At 37.0% G+C, this 22,967-nt stretch overlaps 1 long non-coding RNA gene across 1 annotated transcript in view; it reads right to left on the bottom strand.

The window, feature by feature from the left end:
• Positions 1-1,085: 1,085 nt before the first annotated feature.
• The window catches only part of LOC108272039 (uncharacterized), a 29,287-nt gene continuing 7,405 nt past the window's right edge, over positions 1,086-22,967 (bottom strand). Inside the window, exons 2-3 of the long non-coding RNA XR_001813976.3 lie at positions 8,151-8,223; positions 1,086-2,428 (exon numbers count right to left, since the gene is read on the bottom strand). This is a non-coding gene — a long non-coding RNA (uncharacterized LOC108272039). The remainder of the gene's footprint in view (positions 2,429-8,150; positions 8,224-22,967) is intronic.

Below are 22,967 nucleotides of genomic sequence, written 5' to 3'. Positions count from 1 at the left end.
CCCATGGTCCACAGTGGAGCCAGACTCAGGACTGTAGAGACCGGCTTCAAAGCTAGGCAAAGATCACTCACGTCTCTTTTTAAAGCCAGGGATCAGGTCGAACTAAATTGCTTTCATGAGATGTCATAGTGATCCCTTTCCTCACTGGTGTGCACCTGATCTTACAACATCCAGTAACCCACACTGTTTTAGGTCAAATTGAAGTATAAGCACAGGTCTGTTACATACTGTCACACATTGACAGTACTACTGTATGCGTATAGTACTACTGTATACAATCCTATACAGTGACAGGGAAATCTGAAATAGTTATGCCATTAACATTCCACTATACCTATTTTAAGAATTATATGTTTCATAATTTAAAAAAATATATATATATATTTTTTTAGTGCAGTTCTTTAGTGCAGAATCTAGCAGTTTTCCTAACTGAATAAACCAAGTCTAACCAAAAATGGTCGTATTAAATTGTAAGATTACAATATCACAAATTTGCTCTATTGTTCCACTTCTAGTTACAGCTCTATTAAATGTTTGTGACTTACATAGACGGTCCAATTCAAATCTTCCCCCCTGCTTTACATAACATTTATAGATCTTTGTTTTTATATTCTAAATTGATTCCACCTTCTTATCCTCTGATAGGCCACAGTAAACACTGTCACTGTCATTGTCAATAATGGCCAGTCACGCACATCGGAAACAGGGCTCAACCACATGAACAAGACGTAGCAGCATGTAATTAAATGATTTATGCCAGCCCCCTTTCGATGATAAAGCAGCCCTCATCTGATGTGGATGTAGAGTGCAGCCTTCAGCTTGTGCCTACTTTTTGCTCTCTATCTCTTAGTCCAATCTGCAGGAAATAACAATGTTATTTAGAATTGCTAACTGTGGGAATGAAGGAAAACTGGAATTTGTTTAATGGACAGTAACATTAGACCATCTTTAAGGCCAATTTTGCTTGCTTGTTCATGTGCACACATGTGGCCATACAGTGGTGTGTGTATATATATATATATATATATATATATATATATATATATATATATATATATATATATATATATATATAGCATCTGTGAATGAATGTGACAATGACATTAATAAAAATGGATGATGGATAATTTGGGCAGTAGCAAAGAAAACAAATATGCCAGCTGTTTTGTGTCAGGGTGATAAAGAGAGCGAGAGCGAGAGAGAGAGAGAGAGAGAGAGAGAGAGAGAGAGAGAGAGAGAATGAATTTCACACTTTACCACTGTGTCTCTACCAGGGATGGAAGTAATTAGTCAAGAACAAGGAAAAAAAATTAGGTTAAAGGGAAATGTTGAAAACATAAGTTTGGTAAATTACCTCATAAACACCCTTTCCTCCATCCATGTCTCCCTCTCTTTTTCTGACCACTTACCCCTTGAAGGTCTCTCTCTCTCTCTCGCGCTCTCTCTCTCTCTCTCTCTCTCTCTCTCTCTCTCTCTCTCTCTCTCTCTCTGTCAGCTGCATGTCCGTTTCATCTGGTATTCATATGGGCTCTGCTCACCCCCCCTGCTGCAATCCATCCCCAAACTATTTCCTTTTTCAATTTCCAGAGGAAGTTGTTAAATGATTCCTGAACCAAACAAGTCTCTCTCTCTCTCTCTCTCTCTCTCTCTCTCTCTCTCTCTCTCTCTCTCTCTCTCTCTCTCTCTCTCTCTTTCAAACCTTCTCTTACTGCTGTACAAGCCACAGAGGTCTATTATTTTTACTAGATCATGTGATTGCATTATATAGAAAGCACTGTGGCATTTTGATTTGGACATCAACCTGTTCATAATAAAGTTATTAGAAAAAATATGCACAGTCAAGCAAAACATTAAATGATATATTTAGGAAAATGTCTTGGGGCAAATTGATAAAGACCAATAGCATTTTCGTATGTTCGATTTGACAATTTATTTAACAGTATTTAACAAAATTGCAATATTCTCTCCTCCACAAGTCACTATCTTCCTCTCCCCCTCCTCTCTTTCTCCCTCTCCTTTATTTTTTAGCCATAGGCTGTGAATGTACATTGTGCACATTGCTTTTGAAGGACGCAGAGTACCGTGTTCAGAAGCAGACATTCCCACCTCAGGCCACCCTAACTCAGCTGTTAGAGGGGGTAAAAATGGGCATCTCAGAAACCCCTCTCTGCCCCCCTAACCCCTCCATGCAGGGAGCAATGCTGGGGGTGGCCGAGATGCCAACAAATAGCAATTCATAGTAAATGCTGGTGACAGGTGTCAGTTGTAGTCACATTCTGCGCCTTGAAGAGTGTCACATCCTGCTGTTTACACAAACCTCAGAAAACTGTTGAGAGAGGGAGAGACTCAGAATGAGAATGTATGTACCTCAAGGGTCAGCCTTCCTAGTGTGGCATAGCACACACGCCTCCTGCCAAGCTCAGTTAACCTGGAGAAAGACAGAGAGAGAGAGAAAGGGAGAGATAGAATATTTGTCCTATCAATTCTCATTTTGTTTAAAAATATTTATAAATATGGTAAGAATAAAATCAAGGTCAATAAATACAGTGTGCATATATATATATATATATATATATATATATATATATATATATATATATATATATATATATATATAAAACACACTTAGCAAAACAAAAAGAAATGTCCTCTCACATTCAACTGCTTTTACTTCAAGCAAATTTCTTAACATGTGTAAATATCTGTATTAACATAAAAACATTCAACAACTAACACATAAACTGAACAAGTTTCAGAGACATTTGATGAACAGAAATGGAATAATGAGTCCCTGAACAAAGGGAGGGTCAATATCAAAAGTAACAGTCAGTATCTGGTTTGGCCGCCAGCTGCTTCAATTACTACAGTTCATCTCATCCTCATGGACTGCAACAGATTTGTCAGTTCTTGTTGTGAGATGTTACTCCACTCTTCCACCAAGGCATTTGCAAGTTCTCAATCACGTCTGTGGACGATCAGCTGTCCTTCCTTCTCCCTGTAGCACCGTCTTAGACATCTTTCAATACATACATTGCAGTTTATTGCTCTGGACACATCTGCAGTCCTCATGCCTCCCTGCAGCAGGTCTATGGCATGTTCATGCAGGTGAGCAGACACCCTAGACATCTTTCTTCTGGTGTATTTCAGAGTCAGTAGAAAGGTCTCTTTAGTGTCCTAAGTTATTATAACTGTGACCTTAATTGCCTACCGCCTGTAAACTGTTAGTGTCTTAAGGACTGTTCCACAGGTGCATGTGCAATAATTGTTTATGATTCATTGAACAAGCATGAAAACTTTCTTTAAACCCTTTCCAATAAAGATATGTAAAGCCTATTTGGATTTTACAAAATTATCTTTAAAATACAGTAAGGGACATTAGTCCTAAAGCAAACTTAATACATCAAGCATGCTTTGGCTAATCAATCATATCTGGCATAAAGGGAGAACATCTTGTAAACCTGTCCGACACCTTTGCATACGTATATATATATATATATATATATATATATATATATATATATATATATATATATATATATATATATATATACGTATATATATACACACACACACAAACCCACACATCACAAACTGTAATTTGTCAACTTTGACTTAACACAAAGCCCCTTTATAACATCAAATCAAATACGAAGAAAAAAAAGAAAGTGAGACGAGAGAGAGAGAAAGAGAGAAAGAAAGAGAGCTACACAGAGAAACAGAGCTGGGGGGGGCTGAATGCAGCAGTGATGTCTGGTTTGGTTCATTTTAAGCAGCTTCAGTGCACACAATGCCAACAGTGTCAACATAACTTCATTGTTCTTTGACTGAGAACATTGGCACCATTTTAGATCCTTTGAGTTCACAGTTGTACACAGTTGTTGTTTTTTTTATTCATTTAAAAATGCATTTCTCAACGAAAATTATGTACTTAACCCCTGACTTAACTTGCAAATCTCTTGGGTGAGTCAAAGCAATTTCTTATTCTTGTAACTACATAATTTTTCCTACTAGTTTCACTGTAGTTACTGAGTAATGCATATTACTTACTGTACAATACACTTCAAAAATGAATAACTGATTATTAGGCAAGACATTAAGGAGTTGAATCAACTTTTTTGTGCCACCTATACGTTCCTTCCTATTACTGGCTGTGCACTGAGTAATATCATCATGGAAGCTGGTCAGGCAAGTTTTCACACAGGAAGAATGAGTCAAATGTTCTCATATAGAAGGTTTCAAAACTATCAGCATCACCTTTAGTCATCCATGTTTTAAAATGAAATGATTGCACTCCCACAATACATTTCATTCTGGTTCACTGATTTAAAAATATTGTTTGTTAATCACTTTATTAAAGTATGATCAGTCTAAAGAGCAGAGATACAGAAAAAAGAGAGAATGTGAATAGTGAAGTTGTTTGAATAGTAAAATGTATTAGGTACTGGCTAACAGTATTCTAAAGATTCTGTCTCAATTAGCAGGTCGAGCTGAGCTGAGCGCATTACACTGAGCTGTAACAAGCGACGAGCTGATCTTATCTCTTATTTCCAAATTAAACAAACACAAGGGCTGGTTTTTTATTTAGTTGACATTTAGTTGTTTATTTAACAGCTCATTCTGTTTTCTGTGTGTGTGTGTGTGTGTGTGTGTGTGTGTGTGTGTGTTTAAGAGTGAAGTGGTGACGGTGGGAGCTGTGGCTTGGCTCAGCCCACCAGGAGCGGATCATTAGATCATTGCAATTATGGCGTTTGCATTTGACTAATCCCACAGTAGGGAATCAAACAGCTCTCAAGACCCTCACACACATGCGCACACACACAGCTAACACAATGTCCTTTAGTGCATTCAAGTGCTTTAAACACACTCTTTAAACTCCCATTATTGTGCCTCTCTTAGGTGCATCTTTTCAGATGGCGAGCTTCTGCTAAAGGGATGCTGGTGGGGATTAATAGGTGACCAGCAGCAGTGAAACAAAAGCCCGCTGTTTATTTAACCCTCCCTTTAAAGGGTGAGAACTTGTCTTCTTTTATTCTGATAGACCAGTAACTGTTTAGGCTTCTATAGAAAATGGTCTTCACATAAAAATTCAAATAACTCAAGTGATGATGGATAAATTGTGTAATATTTGACGTAATGTTAAATGTGTCATCAAATTACCTTAGATTTATATTTTGATTCAGATTTATTTGCACAGTTTATTCAGGGATAAAAAATATATATAAGATATGCAAGTGTAATATATAAGTGCAATCTGCAGAGCTCCAACAACAAAGAAATCAGAAGAATAAAATAAGAACGACATGTATATGGAATAAAAAATATACTACAGGTATGTTGTGTCCCATAATACGTAAATTAATCCATATTATATTTTATATATATTTTATTATTATTAATCATAGAACTCTATAGTGGATTGTACAAGTATGATACCTAAAGGAATATTCTGACCAAAAATGGCATAGACACAGTTTTCACTTTCATGACAAATCTAGTGGATCAGCCAAGATGTGTTTGGTGGCCAGCATTTGCTTTTTTAGTTCTGAAATGAAGCGACAAGGTTAATGTACTGTAGCTGTAGTAAGTGAAATAAAGCTTAGAGTCTCAAAACTACATGGAGTTCTTAAAGGGAACCCCAACTATAAAGACTTGTATAGTTTATTAGATTAACGCTGACATCGACTAAATTATTTTTTTTTAACTAGATGTCAGTTGAAAAAAGAAATGTAAAAAAAAAAAGCACTATTAGGCTGCCATTGCTGTTTACGTCGCAAAGCATTCTGGGTAGTGACGTCAAATGGTTGCAACAGTCTTGATTCTCCAGCGGCCCTACAGTGATATAAAATTGTCTTCACCCTTCTCAATTTGAACTTGAGCGTAACATAAGCGAGGAGCCTAATATAAAAGAAAATCGATGGTGTCTGTGTAGCAACTGCACGTCTATGCCAACCGAGAGCTTTTATTGTACAAAATAAGCATATGGCTTAAACTATTGTTTTATGGTGAAACGTATTCTAAATTTCCCACGGCCCGGCAGCGCACTGTCACCATGTTATGAGCAAATCTATGCTATCTACACAACATCTGTGTGTATGAAGGTACTCATATCTTTGGAAAACTAAGATTCTTGTGATTCGATTGATATAAACCGTTTTAAGATACAATTACAACAGCAGCTACAATCAATGTCAGACCACCGATATACAAACAAACACTTATGAAATGGAAACAACTCACCTCATATGAAGCCTCATAGTAATCCACTGGTCCATAACATCCTGACACTGGCAAGGTCCTGTTACACTTGCAAAGGTCCAAACAATCCAATTATGTAAAAATATTTAGTCCACCTTTCAAAAGAGACCTAAACCATGCATGTACTCCAAATGGTTCAAGAACAGCTTTAAATTTACTTTGGGTATGCCTTGGCTACTTTTGCGTTTTAGGCTATTTTTACAGGAATTTTACGTTATGAGAATATACAGAAAAAATTCATTAACAAGTTGTCCATGGGTTTGATTATATTTACAGATATCCCCTGTATCACAGCACACAAGAACTAGAAAATTACATTCAAAAGCAGCACAGTGTAGCATTCTTTTCCGGCTGCAGGGGCTAGTAGCTAATTCTTTTGAGTGCTCAAGTGCAACCATTTTACGTCATTGACTCAGAGTGCACTGCACATGTCATGTAATGGCGGCCTCCGAAAGTTAAAATATGTATTAAATATTATAGATTAATTTTAAAGTAAGCAACATATTTTAGTAGGAGAGGCAATTATTGCGTGTTAAGGCCTACAAGTCTTCATAGTCAGGGTTCCTTTTAAATAAACTCAAAAAAACTTTCTGACACGGCATGGTACAAGAACTGTATATACTGTGAAAAAGTATTTGCAGCCATCCTGATTTATTCTGTTTTTTTGTATATCTCATACTGAATAGTTTTAGATCAAGACGGGACCCCTGTCTTCCAAACAGTTCCACCTTCGACTCATCAACCCACAGAACATTCTCCCAAAAGGTTTGAGAATCACCAAGGTGTGTATATTTTCTTAGAAAGATTCAGTTTAATCAATGTTTTATTTTGTGAGAAACACTAAATTAGTAGCCCTGATGTAATTATGCCATCTTATTGTTTGTCTAACATAAATTAGAGGCATAGCTGAAGCCGTGGCAGAAATGCTTATTTTGCTGAGAACTGATGAGTATTACGCTCGTAATATTCGTGAGAATAATGACAAATTTCAAACAGATGGCAGGGAAGCAAGAACTGACCAACATGCCTGTCAGCATGGAGACAAGCGTATTTACATTTATGCAGATCATGTTAATCTGCTCATCTGCATGTCTCCTTAATGAACCAAGCAAGTGTGTTTGTGTGTGTGTGTGTGTGTGTGTGTGTGTGTGTGTGTGTGTGTGTGTGTGTGTGTGTGTATTAATTAGTAAGTCAGTACAGGATCCTGAAAAGGTCAAAGTTTGCCAGAGGCTTGCATATATTCCCTTTTACTCTGACATGCTCAAAGTGACAAGTGCATCGACAGTTTTGTTTATTTTTTAAAATCTCTCTTTTGAAGGCATTTTAACTGTACAAAATCTAATTTACTTGTCAACCCTTTTTAATTAAATTATAAATAAACGTGTACAATGGTTGCCCTTCTTTCAGTTTGGTAATCTATGTAAATATACAGTAGCACATCATGTGTGTGACTATATTAAATTTAGCGCTACTAGTCTAAGAAAGGTGGGTCATTTCAGTATTTCATCCTTAAATTTAATGACATAGTGGGATTTGTCAGGAGTGCCTATGTATAGGAGTGTTTACTGCTCAGCTCAACGCTTAAGGGTGGGATGCACTGTGGCTAATAGTAGCCAGCTGAAACTGACATCTACAAAGCTAGTTGCTGATTATTCCAGATTCCACACACATTTTTAATTTCCTCCATGCTCAAAGCACTGCTGTTCAGAGAACAGTAATGTCTTACTCTTCACTCTTCTTAAATCCTGCCATTTAAACAGCCTCATGAACAGTTGCTCTTTAGGTCTGAATATCAACGTGACTGAATCACAAAAAGTCTCCCTAGAATTCAAATAGTTCACTTTATTGAATGTAGAAGCCATTGCTTAATATTACTGTATGCGTAGTACACTTACTGTATAGGGAGCAGGCTGTCATTTGGGATCAGTCAGTGTCAATGCGAGCATTTCAGTTTTCCAGTTGCATAATCTGTAGGGTTTGGAGATGAAGCAGTGATTTAGTACGCAGTTCTAAATCTTTCATGGGTGACAAGAATGTGAGGACAGCATGATTCAGAGTTCTCAACATAATAATCTGCACATGTGATTAAAGCAAGCTTTCAATATACAGTAGCTGTTTCTGTGTATGTAGCCTGGAGTGACAAGATATTAAGTGTTTCCTATTCCTGGTTTGATATTGATGGCTTAAAAATATATATATATATATATATATATATATATATATATATATATATATATATATATATATTGAATTTAAAGTAATATAAAGCACAGCTTTGATATGATCATGATGATGTTGTTGTTGATGATGATGATGATGATGATTATTTTACGTCATTTGTATTTTTTATGTTATTTTTCCTAATCTTTGTTTGACATTTTTGACAATAAAATTAAACCATATTTTGAATTTAAAGCAATATAATGCACATTTTTGTTTATTATTATTATTATTATTATTATTTTACATTTCCATCAGACTATAGTGGCTAAGGTTTGAAACACTGTTAGTAAGTGACCTGTGAGAAAAAAAAAACTATTCTTGAAAGAAGTTTAAGAATATGGGAGCTTACAAAGCCAACTTAAGATACATACAGTAGAGTATTTTGTTAATAGGAGAGTAGTCTGTCTATCTATCTATCTATTTATCTATCTTCTTGGAAAGCAAACACTGTAAGAAGGCTTTCCATTTTTGAGGTCTCAGAAGTTTTTTATTGTTGTTGTTGATGTTTTTTTCATGCACAATAACAGTTGAGACTCTTCTCTAACACAGGATGTCTAAAGGCAGTGTCAATTTTGTCATATATGCAGGCCATTTCACTATAAATTAGTCTGTCTGATGTCAGTTCTGACATTGCCATAGACATCTGACAGTAACTGTGAGGGCACACTGAATTTGGAGTTGAGATGTGAAATCTTCATTAGATTCAAAATCTCTGCATCCTTTATCACATCAATTTCTCTCTGTACATATGTACTGTATATAAATTCATAGACCTGCTTGTACAGTTACACATTACTACCACATAGCATTATTATTGGCTTACAGGTCTACACCTGTCTTGTTTCAGTTCATAGCTCATAAACTAATTCTACAGGACACCAGAAAAATGTGTACCAGTACATCACCAACATTAAATTATGTTAATTCCTATAAATAATTTTTAAAAAAGCATATGAGAACTTCCTGTTTGAACTGCAGTGAGGTCATGCTGAGAATGATTCTGACTTGTTTCACCAGCGAGACATCTACAAGCTGTTTGAGGCCAGTCAAAGAGAGAGTGGGAGGTCACACTGGGTTTCAACACTCTACACTTGCTCCTCGGGCTGACTGATGTCACTGTTCACTAAGGCTTAGCCATCAGTTGTGATGGGCAGAAATACTTCACCATGACCCTGATGGCTCTTGTATGGAACGTGACAAGGCACATAATACCATAAATATTAACACTAGAAAAGTAATTGTGGATACAAATGGACACAGTAGAACATTTATTCAAAATTGGGAATTCTGCTGTGATTGAATCTGTAGCGCAAAATGTACAAATATGTTTATTTGAGTCAGGTACTGGATATAGAAAATCAGGAATACAGGGAATACAGGGAACCTAGAGCATAAACAGAAGGTGTGTGCGTGTGTGTGTGTGTGTGTGTGTGTGTGTGTGTGTGTGTGTGTGTGTGTAGTGTAGTGTAGTAGCGTGGCAGTGGTGAGGTGAACAAGGAGGTCATGTAATACAATAAAACACATTTTTGCCCCAGCAGACAGTGTTTATACCTGTCTTGAACAGTCTATATAGACAATCTAAGTGCCCGTGACAGGTGGGATCCCATAAGGCAACAAGACACACTCACTGCATAGATTACATGTTCCTCTCTACAGAGTTTCTTTCCGCACCTGAGGATCTCCCAGTTTACACACAGCAAAAGCCACTCCCTGCTCCTTTACTGCCAACAATTCCCACAATGCTTTTCGGTTGTTTGAGTGCACAGTGTTCCACAGAGACTGTATGATAAAGGGTCAGTTACTCATACTAAACCGCATTCCTAATTATCAAAGCTGAGAGTGCTAAACTGCTCAGATCGGTGAGAGAGAGTGAGGCATGGGAAACAGTGTGAAATGGAAAATTGACAGTCATGGCAGAGAAGCTACATGCCTAAGGTAAACAAGGCAAGTTGCTGCAGGCTTGGTAATGGGCTGTCAGTTATGGGAGGCTCCTGCGCTGTACACTGTATCTTTGTTTTAGTCTAATGAAGCTCATTGCAGAGGGGAAAAAGACAGACGTTGCCGTCATTTTGCATATATGAAAAGTGCAATAGCTGCAAATCTTCTATTGATGTTTTGTGGAACTTTCTATTTGAATAAAAGTAAACATCTGAACCTATTATGAATTATGAATTATTGCACCTGTATTGCTTAGCAAAAAAACACAACCTAATGGCTGCCTCTTCCCTTTGTATGCTCTGTAACAAAGATTAACCAGGGTCAATTGGATTTATACACAGAATCATATTTAGTTTTTTTCTGATTTAAATCATATTCAGTATTCTCAAGGAACATACAATTAAATGTGAAGTATATTAAATAATATTAAAGATGATTGTTTTGTGCTTCTGAAATGTTTCTTTTATTTCTTTTGCTTCTGACAATTTTCACTTGTGGTGGATCATAGCAGTGGGCCTACACAAGTAGATCCAATTTTGCACACACTCAGGTTCAAAGTGGTGGAGTGAGCAGGAAATAAGTCAGTCCATCTTTTGTGGTTGAGGTTAAGCAGAGCTGACGTAAGCAAATGTAAACCATGTAAACCTCTACCAAATAAATTTGGCAGAACTCAACTGAAAAATGCAACACTGTTCTTTCTTTTGGAGTCAGTGGTAAATTCCCTATTAACAGTAAGATTATGAAAATAAGTTGACAAGGGTTTTAAATGTTTTATTTCAACTGCTACCCAACTGAAGTGATGGGGTCAAGACACCCCATATAATCACATCCACAAACATGGCAGTAGCTAATGATAAAATAGAAATTAATCATATTTCTTAGCAGTGCTTATGTAATTTAAACAAAAAGATTACTAGCTACAACTCCATTCTAGTGATCTGCTGTTAAGTCCATATTGATGAACCTGTTTGAGTGGTGGTCTACAGAATAAGTGTGGCAAAAAGAAAACAGGTTACTTCAAAATCCAGTTTTGGACTATTTACTTCTTTTAAGACCTCTATTTGTTTTATTTATGTAATAAGTGAAAATAAATATGGAATATTTATTTTCACTTATTGTCCTCTCTCAGGGTAGAGGGGGGATTTTTCACTTTTTCTTAATGTGTTATCTGTTGTTGTGTCTTTAATTGTTGTTGAGTTTTTTGTTGCCTTATTGGCCTGGTAACTCTTGTAAAAGAGATTTTATCTCAATGAGATTTTATCCTGGTCAAATAAAGGTTACTAACTAACTTACTGAATTCATTAACTAATTAAATAACCAAGTACACAATTAATTAATTAAACAAAACATTACAGAGGCGCACAGTGGCTTAGTGGTTAGCACGCTTGCCTCTCATCTCCAGTGTTGGGGGTTTGAATCCCACCTCCAACGTATGCTCTCCGCATCCTTCAGGGGTTTCCTCCAGGTACTCCAGTTCCCTCCACCTGTTCAAAGACGTGCACTGTAGGCTGATTGACATTGGCAAATTATCTGTAGTGTGTGAATGTGTGTGTGATTTTGCCCTGCGATGGGTTGGGACCCTGTGCAGGATAAGCAGTACAGAAAATGGATGGATGGATAAAACATTACATTTGCTTTTAATTCTTTTTTATGCTTACTAATTTACTTGTGTGTCTTGTTTAATAAATCTGTAACCATATTTACTCCATAATGCAGACACACACACACACAGACACACACATACACACACACACACACGTGCGCGCACACTATGACTACCCAGTGTCCTTTGATGTGAGACAAGCTGGCAGTAAATTCCAGGGCTTTATCCTAGTTCCCGTTTCGATTAGCAAGGTTAACAAGCTTCCCTAGCTTAAGCTAATGAGAAGCCGCCATACAGAGGGGTCACTGCAGCAAGCCCCCTCCATCTCACTCAGTCCTCTTTTTTCGGCTGCTTGGCACGACCGTCCCTCTCTCTGTCTGTCCTGCTGGGGACAGATGGGGGGTTTCTCATTAAGGCAGGATGTGCCAGGATGCAGTAAACTCTCTGTTTTCCCCTTTCTTTCTTTTCCCCCCTCTTTTCTTCTTTTTTTTCTCAGGGTAAAAAGTGTTTCAGGGCTGGAGGAGATCACTTGCAGATGTAGAGGAGACTGAGAGCAGACATGCCGCTGGGAGAGAGAGAGAGAGAGAAAGAGAGAGAAAGAGAGAGAGAGAGAGAGAGGGAGGGAGGGAGAGGCGGGGGACAGGAACACAGTTCCTATATAAAGGGACTATATATTATCACTCCATGGAGATATGTGTCTTAAAGTGTCTGATTCAAGCATTTGTTTAGAGACTACCATTGTGAATTTACCCATCTTGTGGTTGATATTGTGTTTAAAGTTGCCTTTATCTTTTTTGTAAAGTATGCTATGCCATGGTACTAATAGAAAAAGCTGAGGCAGCTTCCCATTTTATTTACAATACGCTGTGAAAATTGACGTTCAAATCCCACACATTAATAATCACTGACTATTTTTAAGGACACGGTAGCAGCACAGTACAAAGTATTTGTAGGCACACCCTCTCTCACACATACACCACACTCTTAAATACACAGTATTTCAATTGCAGCCATGCATATAAGCCTCAACATGTGTATGCTCAATTTTTGTTGTTGTTCATCTTTATGTGTTGAGACTTATACTGCTTTGTGCGTGTGCGTGTGTGTGTGTGTGTGTGTGTGTGTGTATACGTGTGTCATATCCTTCGCACACATTACTGTTGTCCTAAGCTTGCTTAAGGCAAGGTTCAAACACAAACATTAATCATTAGGATGGGGATAATGATAATTTAATTAAAATCTTGCTCTCTACCACATATAGCACAGAGTTTTCCCTGCACTTACTGCTCCCATAGCCTTTTAATTGAGAAGTGTGTCTCCCAGGGCACTGGCTGGGGGGCTCTTAATAAATCCTCAGCTAATTGCTTAATCAATCCTTACAACCCTGTTCACTAAGAGAGACAGACAGACGGACGGGATGCAAAAGAGAGACAATAAGGCAAGCAAATTTCTTTACCATTTTTGTGTTTGAAGCTAATCTAAATGTTCTAAAAGCATGTTCAATTATTCCTGCTTAAGCAGAATGAATAAAAAAGAAAATCTTTTTTGCACCTTAGCTTTTAGCTGTCAGGATGTAGCATTAAAATATTATGAGCACATAATATTTCACATAACAAAGACAAATAACAAATAGATCTGAAGTGTGTGTGTGTGTGTGTGTGTGTGTGTGTGTGTGTGTGTGTGTGTGTGTGTGTGTGTGTGTGTGTGTGTGTGTGTGCGTGTGTGTGTGTGTGCAGAGTTAGACTGCGCTCTGGGGAAGGACGTGATTGGGACAGTGCCAGTGTGTGTGTCAGTCTGATGCTCAGTAGAAGAGACAGCAATGTAATTTGCCCTTGCAGCACCACAGGCGCTTACATAATCCATGCTTCACACTCTTTTTCTCATTCTCTCTCATAGTATAAAAGAGTTCATTAAATGCACTATTTATTGTGCATGTACTTAAAATGATGGAAAGGCATGCTATTCGAGAGAAGGAGACTAAATAAAAATTCTAGTCTATTCTAGTCTATTGTTTAGCTGCTTTTCCTTATTGTAAAGAAGACATTACACTGCCAATTTTACATTTACATTTATTCATTTAGCAGACGCTTTTATCCAAAGATACTTACAAATGAGGAAATACAAGCAAAGATTTAGTGCAGAAATCTGAAAGTGCCAAGAACTGGCCAAAACAGGAACCAATGGAATCCAAGGTTCTAGTTCTAGATCATTTCCACAAACATGAGAGACGAAGAGACAGGTAAAGACAACTGCCTTATTATTATAGTGTGCATTAACTGCCTTATACTGACTAACACAAATTTACTGATGAAGGGATTTTAAATAGACAAGGCACAAATTACACCCTGACAGAATAAAATGATTTTAATTTATACCAACTGTTGATGAAATTAAGGCAAAATTAAAATCTCAAAAAAAAAAAAAAAAAAAAAAAAAAAAGGGTGAAGTTTGGATCATTTTACTGACTCAGATCTTTGAATCTCATGTTACAGGTTACGTTCCGGGTGCACGTTGGCTTAGTGGTTCCCACATTTGCCTCACAACACCAAGGTTGGGGTTTGGTTCCCGGAGTTTGCGTGTTCTCCCCATACTGCAGGGGTTTCCTCCGAGTACTCTGGTTTCCTCTCCCAAAGACATGCATGGTAGGCTGATTGGCATGTCCAAAGTGTCCATAGTGTATGAATGGGTGTGTGAATGTGTATGTGATTGTGTCCTGCGATGGATTGGCACCCTGTCCAGGGTGTACCCTGCCTTGTGCCCAATGCTCCCTGGGTTTCCTCTGGGCTCCAGGTTCCCTGTGACTCTGAAGGATAAGTGGTATAGAAAATGGATGGATGTATGCACCCAAACACATCTAGTACTTAGGCGAACATTGATCACATTTGGAATAAAAAATAAATTATAGGCTAATGCAGTCACGGCCAAATTATGAGAAACAGAAATAATTAATTTAATAATTAATGATTGCAGTTCACCTTTCAAGTCTTCGGGTTCGAGTTGTACGTTCATCACGTCACAGCCCCATAGGCTGAATGCAGTGAGGCTGTGATGTGATGAACGATTGACTCAAACCCAAAAACTCAAGAGGTGAACTGCAATCATTTCTGTTTTTTGTACAGAACCTATAGGAAAATGTTCACAAAATGAATGAATCACTCTCTGAGACAACTAATTGTTCCCGAGTCATATTAAAAATTTGTTCAAAATGAATGAATCGTTCATGAACAACATATCACTACTAGTCATATGTCCTTACCTTTGAATGGCCATTAGCCAGTGCACAGGGAAAAAATTAAATGGTAAAAATGTAAGGTAAATTTGAAGGTGAATCATTCTTGTAATAGTCACCGGAGGAGTGAACGCTGGTGTGGCAAATTTTTCGGTTAATTTTTCGATTTTCTGGTTGATTCTGGTTGATTTTCTTATCTATCAGCTAGTTTTAACCTAAGTGAACAATATTCAACTGTGAATAGATGTAAGGGTCCTGGAAAACCACCACACTATTATTCCTGCACTCTTAGGCTTCCCAATTTATCTGGTTTTACCTGCTAGTTTACCAGCTAGCTGCTGTTTTTATCTGAGTGCCTCCAGTCTAAAACAATGAGGATCCACATGCTGCTTATATGGATTAGGCTCACCTGGATTATGTTCTATTCTCCATGTCATCCAGTGGCATCATTATCCCACTACTCGGCAGCAGAACTTTCAGGCTTTGAGCCTGTTTCTTTCCACCACCTCTGACCTTGCATCTTCACCTGGACGCTTTCCACCAAGCACGTTGGAAATGCATACATCGTGGGTCTCGATTAAACTACAATTTCAGTTGCTCAAATTCTGTGAGATCATTCTGGTCGTCATCTGCACATCCTTCAAAGAAACATTGCCGGTCTGTTGATCACAGCGTGCTAGCTAACTTAGCCATTGTCATCCTAAGCTGGATACTAATTTCTTAAGTGAATTGTCTTTTTTTTATGTTCTTTGTCTCCTAATGTAATACTGTTAGGGGATTTTAATATACATGGGGATCATGTCTGGAGAGCTATGGATTCCAGCAGTTCATTGATTGTTCTACTCGTACCAGAGGACATACTCTTGACCTTGTCTGCTGTTCTGTAACTGTACTGTATCAGATTTATCTATATCACATCACAAATTAGTATCTTTCAATGTTGATCTATTGAAAGTGAATGTTGTGACATCACATTCTGTAATATTAAGAATTTTGATTTGACTGTGCTCTCAATCTCAATCTTGATAACCTATCAATTAATGAAAATGTAACTACTCTTGATGAACTGGTCTCCCATTACAGCATCAGTCGTCTAAATACCCTGGACATTTTAGTTCCTTTAAAAAGCACATACTGTTTCTTTTTCTCATTCTGCACCTTGTTATAGCCCTGAATTACATCAGGTTAAAGCCCATGGTCGTCGTTTAGAACAGCTTCATATTAAAACTGGTGTTAATATCCACGAAAGTATGTATGATGACCATATGCTGTTATATAAGGAATCGCTTCTTAAAGCAAAATCTGACTTTTACACTAATCTAATACTAGAACTCTCTACTCTACTCTCAATAACTTTCTTTCGTCCCCTGACACTCTTCCAGGTCACATGCAAGCTACAGCTTATTGGAACACTTTTCTGACTTTTTTTAAGGATAAAATCTTTAACAATCACCAGCAATTGAATGCCATGTGTAATGTAGCTTGTAGTTCACTTTATCCAATATTGGATAAAGTGATATTGAAATACTGAAATATTTCAATATTGAAATATTGAATATTGAAATATTCAATTCTATCCGTAATTTCAAATTATCTACTTCTCAGCTAGATCCCCTCCCCTCTCCCTGCTCCCCATTATAACTAAAATTATTCACTCATCTAGAGCTTTTAAAACTGCTGTGATTAGTCCTATACTGAAGAAACCTGGTACAGACCCACAAATACTTGAAAATTACTGAGTTAAAAATTTTTTTAGAAAGCATAGTTGCTTCTCAGGTCCACACTCATCTTCTAACTAATAACCTTTATTAACAGTTCCACTCCGGTTTACGCTCTCATCATAGCACTGAAGCTGCTCTGGTCAAAATCACTAATGATCTGTTAATCTTAGCTGATGTAACACATCTGTCTATACTCATTCTGCTTGATTTAAGTGCAGCCTTTGACACTATCTCAAACAACATCCTCTTAGAGAGATTAGTATTCATCGGTATTAGCGGCACTTCTCTGACTTGGTTTAAATCTTATCTCTCTGGTTGCACTCCGTTGGTTAAATTGAAACATTTTCATTCACAGTGCTCTCCAGTTGCTACTGGTGTTCCACAGGGGTCTGTTTTGGGCCCTTTATTATTTATAAACTAGCCTCTACCCCTCGGGTATATTTTTAGGAAATTTTGAATCCGCTTCCACTGCTATGCAGATGACACCCAGTTCTATCTGTCCACCAGCCAAATTCTTCTCTCCCACCTTCTTCCCTTCATAACTGTTTACTTGAAATACAATAATGGTTTTCTTGTAACTTTCTCAATCTCAACTGCAACAAAACTGAGGTTGTTCTTGTAGGAACTAAGTCTAATCTTGACAGATCAAAAAGTTTTGCTCTGACCATTGACAATTCCACTGTCCTTCCCTGTTTGAAAGTTAAGAGTCTGAGTGTCATTCTGGGTAGCACTCTTTCTTTTGAAGCACATGTCTGCTCATTTCCACTTGCGCAACATCAATCGTCTTCGCCCCTCCCACTCAACTCACAGCACTGCCACTCCTATATATGCTCTGGTCATGTCCTACTTGGATTATTGTACTTCCCTACCATTTGGTCTACCACAAAATCTTCAGCATAAATTACAGCAGGTCCAGCAGGTTACAGCAGGTTACATTTTCTTTAATTCGGTCATTTTGCCTACTTTTAGGACTTGTGTGCAAATCTGATGTTTTAGGTCATATTTATGAAGATATATAGAAAATTCTAAACGTTTTCACAAACTTTCAAGCACCACTTTGTGTGTGTGTGTGTGTGTGTGCTTGCGTGTGCATGTGCTTGCGTATGTGTATGTATGTATGTGTGTGTGTGTGTATGTATATATATATATATATATATATATATATATATATATATATATATATATATATATATATATATATACACTCATTTAAGACATGCTTGCATCATGTAGATGTCATAATACAAATGACATCTTAGCCAGTGTAAATTTCTTGAAAATAGTCAAATTTGTCCAGTATTTATCTTGTTATTCCTATTAAATAAGAATGGGAACTATAATATATTGCAATAAACCAAATACAGTATAAGATTATTTCAAGCTTGAAATGTTCTTATTTTGTTGGCAGATAATTTAGCTTTTTTTCTAGAAATAACTGCTTTCAACTAGCATAATAATAATAATAATAATAATAATAATAATAATAATAATAATAATGATGATGATGATGATGATGATACTACTACTACTACTAATAATAATAATAATAACAATAATAATTAAGTAATTAATTAATTGCATAATTAATTATTAATCAACTAATTAATTAATTAATTAATTAATTAGTTAGTTAGTTAGTTAGTTAGTTAGTTAGTTAGTTAGTTAGTTAGTTAGTTAGTTAGTTAGTTAAAAAGCCTTAAAATAGGTTTAACAATCTAGGGTTATCTTATCAGAATGTTACATAAATTATACTATATTCAAGATATTTCCACTTACTCCAGTAACTTACTTACTAACCTCTGTAACCATCTCTTTAACCATCATAAGGAGTTGGTTAGTTCTGTGTAGTGTCAGTAGAGAGAAACCTATCTTAGATCATTTTGATGTGGCATCCAGTTTTGTCATTCTCTCAGGCACTAGAAATGGATGTTTGTGCTACATGATTCAGGATAAACCTAGTGTTTGGTATAAACAGAAGACACAAGTTTTATTAACTAAAGGCGTCTGAAAGTTTATCATTTTGATGCCACTTATTGGTTTATGAAGAAGAAGAAGAAGAAGAAGAAGAAGAAGAAGAAGAAGAAGAAGAAGTAGAAGGCTTTAGTATTTACTGAGTAAGAATTTTTCCTTTACATGTGGTCTCTTTATTAATGCCTCCATACCAGACATACCAACAGCATGAGTCCCATATTCAGCTCATTTAACTGCAGCTGCACAACTTTAGTTTGTTCTCGTGTGTGCTTTTTTTCACAACTTTAGTTTGTTCTGTTGCACTACTCATGCATTTTACTGGTGAAGTGGTCCAGGTGTGGGCTGTACAGGTTTCTGTCCACAATTATTTTTAGCACTTTGCACTGAGATAAGCTCACATGACCACAGTCATTCAGCCCTTCCACCACATCTCACACTTACAGTCACCACCACATCAAACAGTCTCAATCCGGCTTATCCCACATTAAATTAACTTTAGTCATTAGTTGAATAGTTAAAGGTGTTTTGACTGGAGTTAGCTGATGCTAGCTGTTTTAGCTTTTAAATATAAAAAAAAAAACACCCTCGAGCAGTTTTTCCTTTAAATCCACACCCCCTAAAATCACACACACACACACACACACACACACACACACACACACACACACACATATATATATATATATATATATCCTGCCTTGACTATATTCCTAGACGCATAAGTACTGATTATAGTAGGGGAGAATCCCTCTGAATTGACAGTTAACCTGACCGACTGGCAGATGGAGAACCAGTTAGATATTGGGTATGCACACAAAGACTGGAGTATTTGCTCTGAGCAGATATTTTACTGATGTGAGATCAACTTCAGTATTTTATAGCAAATTAGAAAAAAATACAATTACTACAAAAGTAACAAAAGACTTAAAAGTCATGTTAACACTTTATTTCAAGGGTACCTACATAGTACCTTTAAAACACATTCATAAACATTTTGTAAGTATTTTATAAAGCAATTCTGAAGAATTTATGAAAGGCGTATGTTAAAACATCCATCCATCCTTCCATTTTCTGTACCAATTATCCTAAACAGTGTTGTGGGGAGCCTGGAGTCTACCCCGGGGACTGAATGGGGTGCCAACCCATCGCACACACTCACACACCCATTCACACACTACAGACAATTTAGAGATGCCAATCAGCCTACACCGCATGTCTTTGGACTGGGGGAGGAGACCAGAGTACCCAGAGGAAGCCCCTGAAGCATGGGGAGCACATTCAGACTCCATACACACAGAGAAGAGGCATAATTCAAACCCCACAACCCCAGAGGTTGTGCTAACCATGTAAGATGATATTGGATGTTTTATACAACTTTTCCTTTACATATAAGAGAAATCAACAGCCATTAATTATCTTAATGAGTTGACTGAGATATTGTGTTACTGTAAAAAAAAATTTTTTTATCAATCTTACTATAAGTTATTAGCTTGCTTTTACTAGCAAATTCGTGACACTTTGAAAAAGTTATGGAAGGTACAAATATTGTTTCATAAGAGTGTTATAAATGTAAATATGGTGCATACTTTAGTTTGGGGGCATTAAAATTATTCTATTTATATTACTATATCAAATTATAGTACTAAGACATAAGTACATATCTCAAAAGGTAAGATGGCAGTTGGAGACATTCCTGCCAATACTTTAATACCATATCTACTTCTTACAGGAGCATGCAATTGAATGCTACTTGTATTAAAATGATTACTGATACAATCCATTCCAAATACAGCTTATTTACATTCATAAGACTCCTATGAAACACTATGTGTACTTTTTAACACTTTCTCAGAGTGCTGTAAATAAAAAATAGCTAATAAATTGCAAGATATGGATTAAAAAAAACTATAGTAACACAGTGCCCAGCCAGTCAACTCATAATGATAATTGATGGTATTGATATTGAGGTTGCATAAAACCTCTAACACCGTGTTACATGTTTTGACCTAACTCTTTCATAAATTCTCCAGAATTACACATAATGTTTATATTAGTATCCTTATGCTTGTGAGAACCTTTCATTGAGATGATTATTAATCCAGCTAATTAACACTATGTCTACACTTAAACTAACTACAACCATAAGCTCAGTAATGAAAAGGAAACATTTTGAGTCTTTATTATTATCCAATTATCCATCCATCCATCCATCTTCTACCGCTTATTCCTTCTTCAGGGTCAGGAGGTGTGAGGCGAACGTGCTAACCACTAAGCCACCGTGCGCCCTCTTTATTATTACTTATTTATTTATTTATTTTGGATGGGGAAGAAAAAATTCTCATGGGAACCAGCCAAATGTCACCACTATTGGTCTCTACAAAGATATAAAAACATCAACCAACCAACTATACACCTCAACCCCAACACACACGCACACAACCGCATGCCATCTTTTCTGTGTTTTCCTCAACTCCAAACCCATGCCTTTGTCTCATCCCTTGTCTCTACCCTACAGGTCTTTCACTGCTACATCCATCTCCTTCCCCCACTGGATATTCAACCACTCCCCATCGCACCACCAACAAGGCATTCTTGTCTACATCCATTTATCCATTTCTACTCCTCTACTCCACCTTGTCTTCCCTTGCCCTATCTCTATCCCCAGCTATCCTTTGTAACCTCGGTCATTTGCCCTCTCCGTGTCCCTCCCCATCCATATGCTCTCCCTCCTCTGTCAGATTTTTTTCAGAGAAAATAGCTAAAGGCCAGACTAAGGCTTTGGCTGCCTCTTTGCGTTACCAGCTAAGATAAATATTTCCCAGGATGACTCCAATTGCCTGCAGGATGTTTACACACACACATGCTGCTCGGTGTGCCCTCTCCCACCTCTTTCTCTCTATCTCTCTCTTTCTTTTTCAACCACTTCCTTTTCTTGCCTTTCACAGATAGTAATAGCTGGGAGGAGGCTAGAAAGGTTAGATTAGCTTAGCCTAACCTAGCATTGCATGGTATCAGCAGAATGTTTGTGCCAAGTCAGGCAAACAAACTCAACCTGCCATACCGGTGGATGAAGGGGATTAAGTCTGTTGTGTGTCAATATAGAAAGGTAATGGAAAATGCTTGCCTTACAGGTGCTGGTATAGATGAACTACTCAAATCATCAATTATCCTTACTTATCATTTCATTTTTTTGGACACATAACTCAACATTAGCTTATTTTGCATTAAATGTCAAAGTATCACATTATGAAATGACATATTAAGATACCAGGAGGGTTCAAAATAAATATACTTAACTCTGAACATTCAATATCAGCAGAAATCCTGAATGTACTTGTTTCTTCACTAAAAGAACACATCAGAGATTACACCCCAATGTCGATAAACTACATCTGGTTTTAATTTAGAAAAATATAAGAGACACTTCAGACTGTACAAAAAGCATTATGAATAGTTTGTTAATATGCATTCACACTCCAGATAATTCTGCACATTTGTATATCCTCTCACTGTTGATCCGCTCATTTGTATAAAAAAGAAACAAATCCTTAACAGACACTATAAGGGTTACATGGTATATCTTATTAAGCGCACTGTATGTATTTACCAGCCTTCATTTTGACATGTTGAAACACAACCCTTTTTTCTGTTAACTGTCTTCCTGGACACATATTTTTCCTGTCTGTTGGAAAGTCAGTGTAGCTGAGCAATAAAGCTGACGGTACTGTACCACTGAAGAAAAAATAATCTTCTGAGAAAAATATATTTTTTATCTTATCTTATTTGATCTTATTGCAACTTATTTCATATGGTTTATAACCTAGAAGCATAGGAGTTTCACCAAAAGTCAAGTCAAAGTGATGTTTTGGAGAGAAATAATACAGCAGAGATTATTTGTGATTCTACTCTAATATGCCTCATTCACTTCCTGAAAGCACTGATTATTAGCTGAGGCGATACAGGTAACTTAAACCAGGGGAAGTACTAAACACTAAACTGAGTAGTACTGCTGTGAGCCTGCCATTAG

Source organism: Ictalurus punctatus, chromosome 11 (genome assembly GCF_001660625.3).
Source record: "Ictalurus punctatus breed USDA103 chromosome 11, Coco_2.0, whole genome shotgun sequence".
Taxonomy (NCBI): Eukaryota; Metazoa; Chordata; class Actinopteri; order Siluriformes; family Ictaluridae; genus Ictalurus; species Ictalurus punctatus.
The sequence above is the reverse complement of the archived record's forward strand: the minus strand, read 5'-3'. Positions and strand labels throughout refer to the sequence as shown.